This window comes from Heloderma suspectum, chromosome 2 (assembly GCF_057233095.1).
Source record: "Heloderma suspectum isolate Gila_16-S chromosome 2, 16-S_ref, whole genome shotgun sequence".
Lineage (NCBI taxonomy): Eukaryota > Metazoa > Chordata > Lepidosauria > Squamata > Helodermatidae > Heloderma > Heloderma suspectum.
This window is the reverse complement of record NC_139459.1, coordinates 81,017,499-81,032,858: the sequence shown is the minus strand read 5'-3', so window position 1 is coordinate 81,032,858 and position 15,360 is coordinate 81,017,499. Positions and strand designations below refer to the sequence as shown.

Sequence of the window (15,360 nt, the reverse complement as noted above, 5' to 3'; positions counted from 1 at the left end):
CAGACTTTGGTGTCTCAGGAGGTTTATTCTGACTGGTGTAGGCTATGAGTGATTCTTTCTGGGTGGGCAACCCTTGTAAAGAAAGGGTCTTCCAGGAGGAAAAGGCATCCCCCTTCCCAGTCTGTAACAGTGGGATACACTTTCAACTACAGATCCCATCACCTCCCAACACATACATGCACACACATAAATTGTTGATACATACACTGTGAACCGATGGCATGTCAGGAATAAAGTCATCTCTGGATAAAAACAAGACTGTCTAAGCAAGGTAGTGCTAAAAAATTTAAGACACACAAGTGCAGATAATACATTTAGTGCTTTTAAAATATGAATTGAAAAGGCTGAGGTATAAAAAGTAACAACTCCTGCTATTTTGAGACACTTGCTTTGATATAGCACAAAAGATCCCTTAACACCACAAGAATCCAATTATGTAGCAATATTTTGGCTACAGCAGCATTTTCCCTTAGCTTTATAAGTGCATCCCAAAGTGAGGCTTTACATTTTGTAATGTCAGAGGAAAAAAACAGTCAGCATTTTTGTAGCTTTGTCAATTGATATTCAATAGAATTTCAGTGACCGGAGCCACAGGAAGGGATGCTGACGTTATCACACTGATGTTTCTAGGAGAAAATAAGAGGAAAATAGCAGGATATGTACATGCCCCTCCAAAGACACTGATGGGGTAATATTAACGTGGATGTTGAAAGGCACTACAAGACAAGTTACATGTGGAGCAAAAGCAGATTCCAGGGTTGAGAATCTGATTCTGCATATTTCTTAGCTAGTGGTTTTGTAGTGGACCTGATACCAGGCAACTCACATTCATCCCTTATAGCCTACAGGTGCTGGTGGTGACAATCCATCCATGCCAAATATGAGGAGAGAGCTAGATCTGTGCTGAGCAGACAGCCAGATTCATGCTTTCAGGAAAGTGGAAAAGCCTGGTTTTCCCATTCATTGTTCACACTCTTTGTGAGGTAATTAACCTATATAATAATAATAATAATAATAATAATAATAGTAATAATAGTAATAATAATAATAATTTATTACATTGCTATACCACCCCATAGTCAAAGCTCTCTGGGTGGTTTACAAGGACCAGTGGCTTACAAAGACCAATAACAGCAACAACAGTAAGAACAATAGAGGCTGCTTGTTCACCTGTCCGTGAGCACTATAGCACCAAGACTGTGAAACCTAGCTGTGTGAGACTTGGCATGCACACTAAGGGGACCCTAGGGGTGTGCACTTCAGGATTTATTTTTTTTTCCAAAAATGCCTTAATTTTTAATTAATTTTAATGTGACTATGTGTCTGAAGCCTGCAGTATCATCTTCAGTCACTAGGTGGCAGATTTTCCTAACCAGTACATAGCTTTGCAGTCAACACAGTTTGAAACTGGGGGTGGGGGGGTGAGTAGTCTTAGGGAAAGAGTTATATGTCTGCCCCTCCACCCTGCTATGGGGCAGCCTGCTTCAGGAGAATGGCGTGAACAGACCCCTCCCTATGGGGGCTATCGGGGTGCACCATGGCAGAGGCCATGCCTAGGGGTGCCAGTGGGCATGGCTTCACTCAGATGGGGCAGGCACAATGTGTCCAATTCTGATAGCTACGTAACTTTGCTTGAAGGCTTCACTGTAACAAACCAAAGGCTATTCCAACCCGTGTGGAGCAGAGTCTGCTTGTTGGAAATGATAAAACAATTCATGTGATTCACTTTCTAGATTATGGATTTCAATCTGAAGAAGTCATATACTTTGACAAGCGGCATCATGAAAATATGAAGTATTTGGGATCAGTAGGATTTCCAAACCCCTGGCAATCATAACTTTGCATTGTGAAGACAAGTGATGAGTTGAACTGCTGCCTCTAAGAAGGCCTGGTCATATAAGCAACTTGGGTGGGAGACTGCCTGGGAAATGCATGTTAGTTACTTTGATCTTTGTGGAGGAAGAACTTAGATATAAGGGAAAGAAATCAATTACTTTCAGAATTCTCCTTAACAATTCACAAGTACAAATGACCATGTGATGGGGAAAGTAAAACTCCCAAGTCAATTAAGCCCTGCCATATGCCCCAATTACTTTGAAAAATTAGAAAGATGCAGACGTTGTTTGGAAATCAGAAACATGTTTATGTGATATTTTGGTATTATCCAGTCTCCTCTGTTTTATGGTATCACAGGTTAATTCATTACATGTAAATGCTCTTTAAAACTTTTAAAAACATTTGCATTAGATTAAAATGAGGGCTGCAGGGTTTCGGCTGTGATCCTGCAGTACCTGGGAGGGTGTCTCAAGGGCGATAGGATTGTCCATATCTCCCTTCCTGCTCACTGAGATGGAGGTCTTCAGGCAGAGTGGGAAATCCGGCCTTACAAGCCGCCTTCTTACCAGAGTGGAAACTTATAGCAGTACTGGGAAAAGGGGGCATTCCAGGGACATATCCAAGGAGACTTTGTATCCACTGGATGTAAAGCCCTCCCATTCTCTCAACATGAGCCCAGACTAGAGGGGAAGGATGCCAGCCCTGGAGCTGGTGTACTTACTGTCGCTCCAGCAACTTCCCGCACATTCTGCCCTGCCAGCACAAGCTCAGAAGGGCTCCAGATTTGACCATTTCTCTGCCTTGGATTCTCCTCCCCTGTCTCCTCTTCGGATTGCCCTGTCAATCGATGAAGTGGTCAGATTAAGCAGTTAAGGGTGCAATCCTATAAAGGTCTACTCAGAAGTAAGCCCCATTTAGTAAATGGGCATAGCCCTGCAGCATCAGGCTGGAATCCTACACACACTTACCTGGGAGAAAGACCCATTGAATGAAATGGGACTAACTACTGAGCTGATACGCACCTGACTGTGCTGTAATAAAACTTTCCCTATGGCGGTAGTGGTGGTAGGAGACTCCATGGTGGAGGAACCTCTGCTTCCAAAACCCTGCCGGCTCACACCAGCCATGGAGGAAGGTAGGGACTGGTGGATTTTCTGTTTCCTCCCATTCTGCCTTTTTAAAGCCTTCCCTCCCATTGGCACTAATAGGAGGGAAAATAAGTCTACCTGCTTCAGGGCTGGTGTACATTTTCATCCTTTCTGTAAGCATGTCAGAGGACCAAGGGGGCTTTAGATCTGGTAGATCCAAGGCCTCCCCTAACATGCCCCTGACATGCCCCTGGAACACACTGTTCACAGTCCTACCACCCGCAGTACAGCAACAGCAATGGAAGTTTCTGCTACAGCAGTAGGAAGGACTCTGGTAGGAGACCTCCCTCTGGACCCACAGTGAGGGAGGTCCACAGCCTTCCACAGTACTTCAACTGCTTTCTGCAGGAGCTTAGGATTGTTCCCTTAATTGACTAAAATGTTCTCTGATTAACAGGGCAGTAGACTTTTAAGGGAATATATTGTTTTTAATACAGGTGCTGAATGGGGTACAGCTACCCTTGAAAGACCAGGTCTGCAGCCTGGGGTTCATTTTAGACTCCCAGCCATCCATGGAGGCTCAAGTGTCAGCCGTGAGCCGGACAGCACTGTACCAACTCCATCTAATATGGCGGCTGCCCCCTTACCTTCCTGACCATCTGCTCCCATCGGTAGGACATGCCCTGGTTTCCTCTTGTTTAGACTACTGTAATGCGCTCTATGTGGGGTTACCCTTGAAGATGGTTCGGAAGCTGCAGCTGGTACAGAATGCAGCGGCTCACCTGATTAAAGGCAGCCGCCAGCGAGATCACATCTCTCCAGTGCTGAATGAGTTGCACTGGTTACCAGTTGTTTTCCGGGCCAAATTCAAGGTGTTGGTTTTGACCTTTAAAACCCTATATGGTTCCAGCCCAGCCTATCTTAAGGAGTGCCTCCAGCAACACCAGACAAGCCGCTCAACAAGATCAGCCTTGGATGGCCTTCTCTCTTTCTATCTTTCTTTCTTTCTTTCAAATATAAATTAAAGAACATCAAGCTCCTGTAGTACAATGACTGGAAATCATATGCCCTGATTCACTAAGGTTAAGCTTTTACACTTGCTGCAAATAGACATAGATGTGTATTACTATTTCTCTTTGTGGTCCATTTAAACTAATTATTTGTAGGTTACTTAATAATCAGTCTGAGTAATTTTGTGTTTAGCAGAAGTTATATTGTTGTGAAAAAAATGCCAATCATATGGCAAGGACCATATTAAAGATTAGCCAGGACCATATTAAAGACTAGCCAGGACAGCTAGGCTGGTGAGGGTGAGGGCCTTCTCTGTGGTGGCCCCCACTCTGTGGGAATCCCTCCCTAGGGAACTCCGCCATGCCCCCTCTTTAATGAGATTCTGCCACACATTAAAAACGTGGATGTTCAGGCAGGCATTTGGGGTGGGTTAGGATATTTTTAGAAATAATATGTTTTTAATGTAGAATTTTATTGTTTTAAACTGTTTCTATTATTGTGCATTGCCCAGAGTGGCTGGGTGACCAGCCAGATGGGCGATTAATAAATTTAATACATACATACATACATACATACATACTGCGGAGGGCAAGCACAGCCTTCAAAAACAGTTTTTTTCCTAACATTGGAGGGAATGGCTCCCCTAAGATAATGCGTACCCTGTCAGCTTGTATACCATCTAAAAACTCAAAAAAGTGTGCTTCTTGCTGCAGAAAAAGAAAGTTTGACCTCTATGGAAATGTTATGCAAATTTAGTCACAAGATTAATCCATTAATCAACAAATGCTCATATGAAAACTTACCAATTAGAATTTCTTTAGTCGGGTGGCAGCATTAACTAAATTCATGGGAAATTTCTCAGTGGATGGATTTCTATAAAGGAGATGCTCCTAAAGCACTCCCAAAACAACCATTTGCATGTATTATGCTAAAATATAAATTAAAGAACATCAAGCTCCTGTAGTACAATGACTGGAAATCATATGCCCTGATTCACTAAGGTTAAGCTTTTACACTTGCTGCAAATAGACATAGATGTGTATTACCATTTCTCTTTGTGGGCCATTTAAACTAATTATTTGTAGGTTACTTAATAATCAGTCTGAGTAATTTTGTGTTTAGCAGAAGTTATATTGTTGTGAAAAAAATGCCAATCATATGGCAAGGACCATATTAAAGATGGAATGAATACCTCTAAGCTAATGGAAATAAAACCAATAAGCCCTGAAAACAGTAAAGGAAACATTAATTCAGCTGGTGCCCTTTCAGTTCGCCTTAGGAATCATGAATACCAAATCTAAAATCCTGCTTTTCTCTTGGGGAAAAAATGGTGCCTGGAATATGATATAAACTATACTGATCAAATAAAAAGTAGAGCCTCAGGCTAAAACAGAGAGAAAGAAGTTACAACAAAGAAAAACAGCCAGTTCTATGAAATGGCACACTTATACACCAACAAAGTAAAATTAGAATTTCCTTCCCTATTAACTTATACTAGCAACATAAGAAAAATAGGCATATTATAGACACAACAGAAAATGGTGCTAACACTGAATGTAGATATACCTGAATCAGACAAATAGAGCCTTTTACATGTTCATATAATATACTGTATTGTTTGTTCGTGATGTAAAATGCATGCAATGAACACATAGATGTAAAGTGTCTGTAAGTAAAAGCCAATTTGTTATAATAAAACAAAACAATCTGCAGCGATGCTTCCACCCTAGCAGGCAGATTGTGGTACAAATGGAGTTTTAATCTGTTAGAAACCTGACATCTCTCACAATTCTAAGCAATTGATTTGCAGTACTTTAAGCAATTCTAAATTATAGATAGTTTTTAAAAATGTTTTTACACATAGTGGGTATTATCACCCCAACCCAGCAAAGAAGGGAGTTGGAAGCAGCCATCTATATGTGCAGCTGATTTGGATACACATGTGAATTGAAAAGCTCATCTTGGGCCCCATCTACACAGGGCTTTTACTCTGGTGTACCGCCTACCCTGCTGCCCATCAGACTCCCTGCCTGAGCTGACGGAGGTGGTCTCGACTTGGGGGCGGGTGCAAGTCGAGGTCCCTTGTGATAGATGATGTAGTCGCGACTTCGCATCCATCCATGGTTTTTGCCTGGAAAATGTGGAGTTCTGAGGAGTCATTTTGGTGCAATTTTGGGGGTTTGCTGTGGGTTCCCCCACAGTTGCGGGCCATCTGTTCCTTCCCTGAACTGACTTCGCATTGTGGGCGTGGTGCCTGTGTCACTCTGTGATGCCCCTTTGCTCCCCCATCCCTTCACAGCTGTGCAGTTACAGAGGCACAGAGGGGCGTTTTCATCTCTTTAATTATACTTTTGCACAGTTTTGCAGCTTCGTATCTTTGGAACGGTTGTGGACTGAGAATACCCAAGGGCTGGGGCGGGGTGCGTCTTGGGGAAGGACCAACATCGCTCCAGCGAGCATTTTGGAGCGATGGCTAGGCATGTAGCATTTATTTATTCATTCATTCATTTCATTTCTATACTGCCCAATAGCCGAAGCTCTCTGGGCGGTTCACAAAAATTAAAACCAAACAGCACACAATAAAACAATTTAAAATATATAGAACATTAAAGCCACAATATAACAATACAACCACAATAAAACCTAGCAGCAGTGCAGGAGTTTAAAATACAGATTTAAAACAGCAAAGCTAAAAATTTAGAAAGCTAAAATGCTAAAATGCCTGGGAAAATAAAAAGGTCTTCACCTGGCGCCGAAAGGAATACAATGTAGATGCCAGGCGAACCTCACTAGGGAGCTCATTCCACAGCCGGGGTGCCACAGCAGAAAAAGCCCTCCTCCTAGTAGCCACCCGCCTCACTTCCTTTGGCAGGGGCTCACGGAAAAGGGCCGCTGACGATGATCTTAAGGTCTGGGCAGGCACATATGGGAGGTGGCGATCCTTCAGATAACCTGGCCTCAAGCTGTTAAGGGCTTTGAATGTTAACACCAGCACTTTGAATTGGACCTGGAAATGGACTGGCAGCCAGTGCAGCTGGAAAAGTACAGGCAGCCAGTGCAGCTGGAAAAGTACTGGCGTAATATGAGCTCGCAGGCCAGTCGCTGTTAACAATCTTGCTGCCCTATTTTGGACCAGCTGAAGTTTCCAGACCGTTTTCAAAGGCAGCCCCACGTATAACGCATTGCAGTAATCCAGACGAGAAGTTATCAGAGCATGGATAACTGTAGCTAGGCTATCTCTGTCCAGATAAGGGCATAGTTGGTATACCAGCCTAAGCTGATAAAAAGTGCTCTGTGCCACTGAGTTCACCTGTGCCTCAAGTGACAGTTCTGGATCCAAGAGCACCCCCAAACTACGAACTTGATCCTTTAGGGGGAGTGCAACCCCCTCCAGAACAGGTTGAATATCACCTAGGCAGGCAGATGAACCACCCACTAACAGTACATCCGCCTTGTCTGGATTGAGTTTCAGTTTATTGGCCCTCATCCAGTCCATTACCGTGCCCAGGCACTGATTCAGAACAGCCACTGCCTCACCTGGTTTTGATGAGAAAGAGAGGTAGAGCTGGGTGTCATCCGCATATTGATGGCACCTCTGCCCACACCTCTGGATAACCTCCCCCAGCGGTTTCATGTAGATGTTAAACAGCATGGGGGATAAAACAGAGCCCTGTGAAACCCCATGGCACAATTGCCATGGCACAGAGCAATAATCCCCCAGCACCACCTTCTGGAATCGGCCATCCAAGTAGGAGCGGAACCACCTTAGTGCAGTGCCTCCAACTCCCAACCCAGACAACCTATCCAGAAGGATACCATGGTCGATGGTATCGAAAGCCGCTGAGAGGTCCAGGAGAATCAACAGGGTTGCACTCCCCCTGTCCCTCTCCCGGCAGAGGTCATCCCACAGGGTGAACAAGGCAGTTTCTGTTCCAAAACCAGGCCTGAAGCCCGATTGAAATGGATCTAGATAATCCGTTTCATTCAACAGTGCCTGGAGCTGTCCTACAACCACCCGCTCAAGCACCTTGCCCAGGAAGGGGATGTTGGCCACTGGCCTATAATTGTTAACATCCTCTGGGTCCAGGTTAGGCTTTTTCAAGAGTGGTCTTATTACCACTTCTTTTAAAGGGGCCAGCACCACTCCCACTCTCAAGGAGGAATTTACAACCTCCTGGACCCAGCCAGACATCCCCTCCTTGTTTGATTTAATAAGCCATGAAGGGCAAGGGTCAAGCACACAAGTGGTCGATCGGACTTGGCCAAGCACCTTGTCCGCATCCTCAGGCCTCAGTAACTGAAACTCATCCAATAAAACTGGACCAGATGGTTCTCTGAATGCCTCTACCAATGGAACTGCATTAATGGTGGTGTCCAATTCATGACGAATCTGAGCGACTTTATCTTCAAAGTGCCGTGCAAACTCGTCACAGTGTGCTACCATGGGTTCCACCGTCTCTCTCCCTGGCCCAGAATGTAACAGGCTGCGAACCACTCGGAAAAGCTCCGCTGGATGACACTGAAAAGATGCAATACTGGTGGAAAAGAACTGTCTCTTTTCCACCCGCACCGCCACAGAGTAGGCTTGATAGTGGGCTCTTACCTGGTCAGACTCAGCACGAGTTTTCCTCCACCTGCATTCTAGCCGTCTCCCCTCTTGCTTCATTGCCCTCAGCTCGGGTGTATACCAAGGAGCTGGCTGGGCTCTGCTCAGAGGGAGAGGGTGCTTGGGCGCAATCGTGTCAACCACCCGAGTCATCTCTGCATTCCACAGAGCGACCTGGGCTTCGACAGGAGCACCAGCCATACCAGCAGGAAAATCCCCCAGAGCTCTCTGGAATCCATCGGAATCCATTAATCTCCAGGGGCAGACCATTTTAATAGGTCCCCCACCCTTGCAGAGGGGGAAGGCTGCCAGGAGTCTAAACCTCAGCAGGAAGTGATCTGTCCATGACAAAGGGACAGATGTTAATTCCTTCCCTTTCAGATCACCATCCTCCTGCCCAGTCGAGAAAACCAGATCAAGCATGTGTCCTTTTATACGCGTTGGGCTGATGACATGTTGGGACAGCCCCATGGTTGTCATGGCAGCCATGAAATCCTGAGCCGCCCTGGATACAGCGGCCTCGGCATGGAAGTTGAGATCCCCCAGGACCATCATCCTACACGTCCTCAACACTAAGTCGAGACCACCTCCGTCAGCTCAGGCAGGGAGTCTGATGGGCAGCATGTGTAAAGGAGCCAATCTTAATCCTACAAAGACTCTGGAAGCAGAAGCCTCGGTAAAGTGATGGGTTAAAAGCCTCATGTAGAAAAGCCCTTTGTTTCAAAGGCCCTTATTCAGGCCCTTATTTTCGCCGTAGTCTACGTAAATCTTTACGTAGACTACAGGGACCAAATAAGGAACGCAAATGGCAGCTCCCTATGGGGGCCGCCATTTGCGTATGCACTTTTTTTTTTCCCCCAAAGTCACCCGTGATAGGCTACGTGACAATTAACGTAGCCTATCACGGCTGACTTTGCAGATCTAGCCGTGATAGGCTACGTAAATCGTTACGTAGCCTATCACGGGGCTTTTTTTTTTTTTCCTTTTGAAGTTCGCGGCCGGGGAGACGGGGTGCTTCTCCCCGGCCTGAATTTCGGCCGGGCGAGGCGGGAAGCCTCCCCCCCGGCCTGAATTTCGGCCGCGCGAGGCGGGAAGCCTCCCCCCCCCCCGGCCTGAACTTCAGGGGGAGAAGTGAAGCGCCTCCCCCCCACCGCGAAGCAAGCTGCAAGACCAGGTAAGTGACTTTCGTACATCCCTAACACCAACAGAATCCCTAATCTGTCCCGGGTACCCAACACAAGGTACAAACACTCAAGATCTGCACTCGAATGAGCAGGAAGCCTGGAGAAGGAGATTGAATTCCTATAGAACATGGCAACCCCCCCTCCCCGACCCTCAAGTCGGTGTTGGTGCTGCACCGAGTACCCAGGAGGGCACAGCTGGGAGAGAGTGACTCCTCCCAGCTCTCCCACCCAGGTCTCAGTAATACATACCAGGTCAGCCCCCTCATCCACAATCAAATCATGGATGAGGGAGATTTTATTTTGGGCCGACCTGGCATTCAGCAGCAGCACCACCAGACCCGAGGGCAGACTGGTAAGGCTGCCAGGAACCATCAGGTTGGGGGAAGAACCAGAAGAGAGGACAGCTGTAAGGTGTCTAGCCCCTCTTCTCCTCAGCTGGCCTGTTAATCCCCCAATGCCATACCTCCCCCCGCCCGTGACCACAGTTATAGTGGCACCTCCCCAACCCCCTAAGTTGCCCAATAGTCCTCCCAGGCACATATTAAAATGTTAGGGTATAAAATGTTCAACAGTATAAAATAATATAAAAGATAAAAGAGATAAAAGAGAACAGCAGCTAAGAAGGAGCAGATAAAGTCCATGTTTGCCCCTTTCTCCCTCGTCTTTAAAGATGCTGCCCTCTGCTGCTGCTATTTGCTGCTCGTATCTGTGGCTGCTGGTGTCTCTGGAGAGGCAGGTGGGTGGGTCTTCAGGTCCTGTTCTACACGACTCCAAGTGCAACGCTAAGTGCTCACTTAGCGTCGCACTTGGCGCGACGCCGAGGTGCTGCCTCTGGCAGCCCTGCCTTAAGTACCTGTTTGGCGGGGGCATTCATGCTTGTGTGTGCGAACCATCACGAGAGTCTTGGGCTGGGGAACTGACAAACTGATGGTGCAGAAATGAAGGAGCACAAAATACTCACTTTTTACATAAAAAGGGATGGAAAGACACAGCAGAGCCCCTCAAATACAAAATAGCCACTGAAGTGTCACAGCCCCACACTCATGGGACTGCACAGCTGCGCATTTCAATAAAATGGCCAAAAAAGAGGGCATGGTGAGTCTGTAAGGGAAGCGTGCAGTACATCACGAGTGTATTGCAAGGCATGCTGACTCGAAGCCGAATCACTGCGCAATTCTAACACGGTGGGGGGTCAAAGCGATGCCATATAGTTGCGGCCCAGGACTCATTCAACTAGCTGGGTGCACCTTTTGCTATGGATGACAATGAGCTTCTTTCTCCAAAGTCACTAGTGGCACATGAAAAGCTGGACTGAAGGTCATGTGTTCTAATGAAGAAGGACATGAAGAATTTGAAGTAATTATATTTAAATTAGGGATTTTAATGTGAACGTAAAGATAAAGCACATTATATTTGGTGGAATATACACATATATTTGCGATGGTAGAGTATATTACAAATAAACCATTAATTATGATAGTGCTTTTATCTAAAGGACCATTTGGCAAGAAACACTATAAAACTAATAATAATTACCCAGTTATAACAATATGTAATGTAATTTGCTCTGATTATATCACAGAAGGTATCAATCCAGATCCATTTCTGTGTCTAGAACCTCCTGCCATTCCGATTGTTCAAAACACTGTCTGTGATTTCTGATTTGTGAAAAGGTGATAATCCTTCCTTTTAAAATTGGACCTAATAAGCTTCACTAATGCTTTTGTATGTTTGAAGCTTGCTATTGCAATGCATTCTACCTGAGATGCCCTTGAGAACACTTGAAGGTTCCAAGTGCTACAGAACCACAGATGTCCACTTCCTGAGGAGACTGAGTTATCAGAATAAATGGCAAAGGCCTGTAGTGGGACAGTCTCAATGGATGGCTGTTCATAGACTAAGGGTTTGTTTTCACTTAGAGCAAACATGGCTAAGAGCAAACATGGCCAATGTCTGCAATCTCAGGAGCCACGCTGCTTTACAGACAATGGGGTGGTTTGCACAACATGGCCGGCTCATTGTGGGTTATGTAACCTGTGATGAGCTGCAGCAACAGTTGGCACATGCAGCTGCCATTCTGATTATGTAGTCCCTGATCACACCAAGCGGGGGTTGCACAGTGTCATCTGAACCCAGTCATTGCGGTTTGTTGCTCAGTCGTTAAGTCGTGTCCACCTCTTTGGGACCCCATGGACCATAGCACACCAGGCCTTCTTGTCCTCTGCTCTCTCCCAGAGTGTGCTCAAGTTCGTATTCATTGCATCGGTGATGCTATCTAGCGATCTCATCCTCTGCCGTCCCCTTCTCCTTTTGCCTTCATAGCCAAAGTGTCTTTACATACAATCCAGTAGTCAATGGAAGAAAATAGAGGCAGGTATCTAGTTTTTAGATTTCACCTTCCTAGCTGCATGCTGGTGTAAGGTCTCAGTGGGAGAAATAAAATATTTTGCATTTGGTAGTTAGCCTGAAACAGTGATTTTTCACCATCAGTGCTGAAGGAAAGATCAGAATGAGCATGTTCATTTCCATGGATATTCAGTATTTTTAAGAATGACAATGAAAGCAAGCTTTATTTATATCTTCAGGCTTGATGCTATCTTACATGACTCTTGACTGCTTCCACAGAAGTGAATATATAATATAAAACGCTATTTTTCATCCCTTTCTTTCATGAGGTACCATTCAGGATCGCTAAGTTGTTCACTATTGTATATTCTCTGGCATCTTGCAAAACTTGACCATTCATATTTGTTGTTGTTGTTCAGTCGTTCAGTCATGTCCGACTCTTCGTGACCCCATGGAACATAGCACGCCAGGCCTTCCTGTCCTGCGCTCTCTCCCGGAGTGTGCTCAAGTTCATATTCATTGCATCGGTGATGCTATCTAGCCATCTCATCCTCTGCCATCCCCTTCTTCTTTTGCCTTCAATATTTCCCAACATCAAGGTCTTTTCCAGTGAGTTTTCTCTTCGCATTATGTAGTCAAAATATTGGAGCTTCAGCTTCAGTATCTGTCCTTCCGAGCAGTCAGGGTTGATTTCCTTTAGGATTGACTGATTTGACCTCCTTGCAGTCCAGGGCACTCGTAAGAGTCTTCTTTAGCACCACAGTTCGAAAGCATCAATTCTTCGGCGCTCAGCCTTCCTTACATTCCAGCTCTCACAGCCATACGTTGCTACTGGGAAAACCATAGCTTTGATTATACGAACCTTTGTCAGCAAGGTGATGTCTCTGCTTCATACTATGCTGTCTATGTTTGCCACAGCTTTTCTCCCTAGGAGCAAGCGTCTTTTAATTTCATGATTACACTCACTGTCTGCGGTGATCTTGGAGCCCAAGAAAATAAAGTCTGTCACTGCTTCCATTTCTTCCCCTTCTATATACCAGGAAGTGATGGGGCCAGATGCCATGACCTTAGTTTTTTTAATGTTGAGTTTCAAACCAGCTTTCGCACTCTATACTTTCACCCTCAGCAAGAGGCTCTTTAGATCCTCTTCGCTTTCTGCCATTAGGGTATCTGAGGTTGTTTGTCAGGGTGGACACTGAGCCCATAGAATCCCAGAGTAGTTCTGATTCTGAGGAAGAGCAGTCACTCCTGGGAGAGGAGCGCGCTCCTCTTTCCCAGGACCAACAGCTGACGGAGATTCCTCCCACCAGCATTCCTAGTTTAGTTAGCAGTCCAGGGAGTGACCAAGCACAGATAGCAGACTTGGTGGATGCGCAACGCAGACGCAGAGAGCGGCGCCAGATGGAGGGCACGGAAAGGAGGCGTAGTGCCAGGTTGGCGCGCAAACAACGGCTGCGCCCAGAGGATCCAAGGGAAAAGGGGAGGGACTCTCCCTAGTCCTTAAGTTCAGGGGTCTGCCAGTAATTCCCTTTCAAACGGGGACCAACTGTTCCAACTTAGGGCATAGGTACTGTGCTGCTCAGATCTAGCTGCAATCGGTATAGTTGTTAAGTTGTAAAAGAAGAATAAAGCTTTGAAAGGAATTCCTTTATCTGTGTCTGGACTTGGCTACTGGATTAGACTGAGAGAAGCCACCAAGGAGCCCTTGACATTGTTGATAATTCTCCCGGCAATCTTAATTCCGACCTGTGATTCATCCAACCCGGCATTTCTCATGATGTACTCTGCATATAAGTTAAATAAGCAGGGTGACAGTATACAGCCTTGTCGTACTCCTTTCCCAATTTTGAACCAATTGGTTGTTCCATATCCGGTTCTTACTGTTGCTTCTTGACCCTCGTACAGGTTTCCCAGGAGACAGGTAAGGTGGTCTGGTACTCCCATCTCTTTCAGAATTTGCCACAGTTTGTGATCCACATAATCAAAGGCGTTAGCGTAGTCAATGAAGCAGAAATAGACGTTTTTCTGGAATTCTCTTGCTTTCTCCATGATCCAGCAAATGTTGGCGATTTGATCTCTAGTTCCTCTGCCTCTTCGGAACCCAGCTTGTACTTCCAGTGGTTCTCGGTTCACATACTGCTGAAGCCTAGCTTGTAGGATTTTGAGCATAACCTTGCTGGCATGTGAAATGAGCGCAATTGTACGGTAGTTTGAACACTCTTTGGCATTTCCCTTCTTTGGAATTGGAATGTAAACTGACCTTTTCCAGTCTTGTGGCCACTGTTGAGTGTTCCAAATTTGTTGGCATATTGAGTGCAGCACTTTAACAGCATCATCTTTTAGGATTTTAAATAGCTCAGCTGGAAGACTGTCATCTCCGCTAGCTTTGTTGTTAGTAATGCTTCCTAAGGCCCACTTGACTTCACTCTCTAGGATGTCCAGCTCAAGTTCAGTGACCACACTATCATTGCTATCAGGGACATTAAGATCTTTCCTGTATAGTTCTTCTGTGTATTCTTTCCACCTCTTCTTAATCTCATCTGCTTCTGTTAGGTCCCTGCCTTCTTTGTCCTTTATCATGCCCATCTTTGCACAAAACGTTCCCTTGAGATCTCCGATTTTCTTGAAAAGATCTCTAGTCTTTCCCATTCTATTGTTTTCCTCGATTTCTTTGCATTGTTCATTTAAGAAGGCCTTCTTGTCTCTCCTTGCTATTCTCTGGAAATCTGCATTGAGTTGGATATATCTTGCTCTTTCTCCCTTGCTTTTCGCTTCCCTTCTTTCCTCAGCTACTTGTAAAGCCTCATCAGACAGCCACTTGGCTTTCTTGCATTTCTTTTTCTTTGGGATGGATTTCGTTGCTGCCTCCTGAACAATGTTACGGACCTCCGTCCATAGTTCCTCAGGCACTCTATCTATCAAGTCTAACCCCTTAAATCTATTCATCACCTCCACGGTATATTCATCAGGGATATGATTTAGGTCATACCTGAATGGTTTACTGGTTTTCCCTACATTCTACAATGTAAGCCGAAATTTTGCAATAAGAATATCATGATCTGAGCCACAGTCAGCTCCAGGTCTTGTTTTTACTGACTGTATAGAGCTTCTCCATCTTTGGCTGCAAAGTACATAATCAATCTGATTTCGATATTGACCATCTGGTGATGTCCATGTGTAGAGTCGCCTCTTGTGCTGTTGGAAAAGAGTGTTTGCTATGATCAGCGTGTTCTCTTGGCAAAACTCTATTAGCCTTTGTCCTCCTTCATTTTGTGCACCAAGGCCATGC

At 45.4% G+C, this 15,360-nt stretch overlaps 1 long non-coding RNA gene across 1 annotated transcript in view; it reads right to left on the bottom strand.

Moving 5' to 3' along the window:
• Positions 1–15,360, bottom strand: part of LOC146352400 (uncharacterized) — a 64,193-nt gene that overhangs the window by 16,144 nt on the left and 32,689 nt on the right. The window contains exon 4 of the long non-coding RNA XR_014787356.1: positions 2,558–2,673. This is a non-coding gene — a long non-coding RNA (uncharacterized LOC146352400). The remainder of the gene's footprint in view (positions 1–2,557; positions 2,674–15,360) is intronic.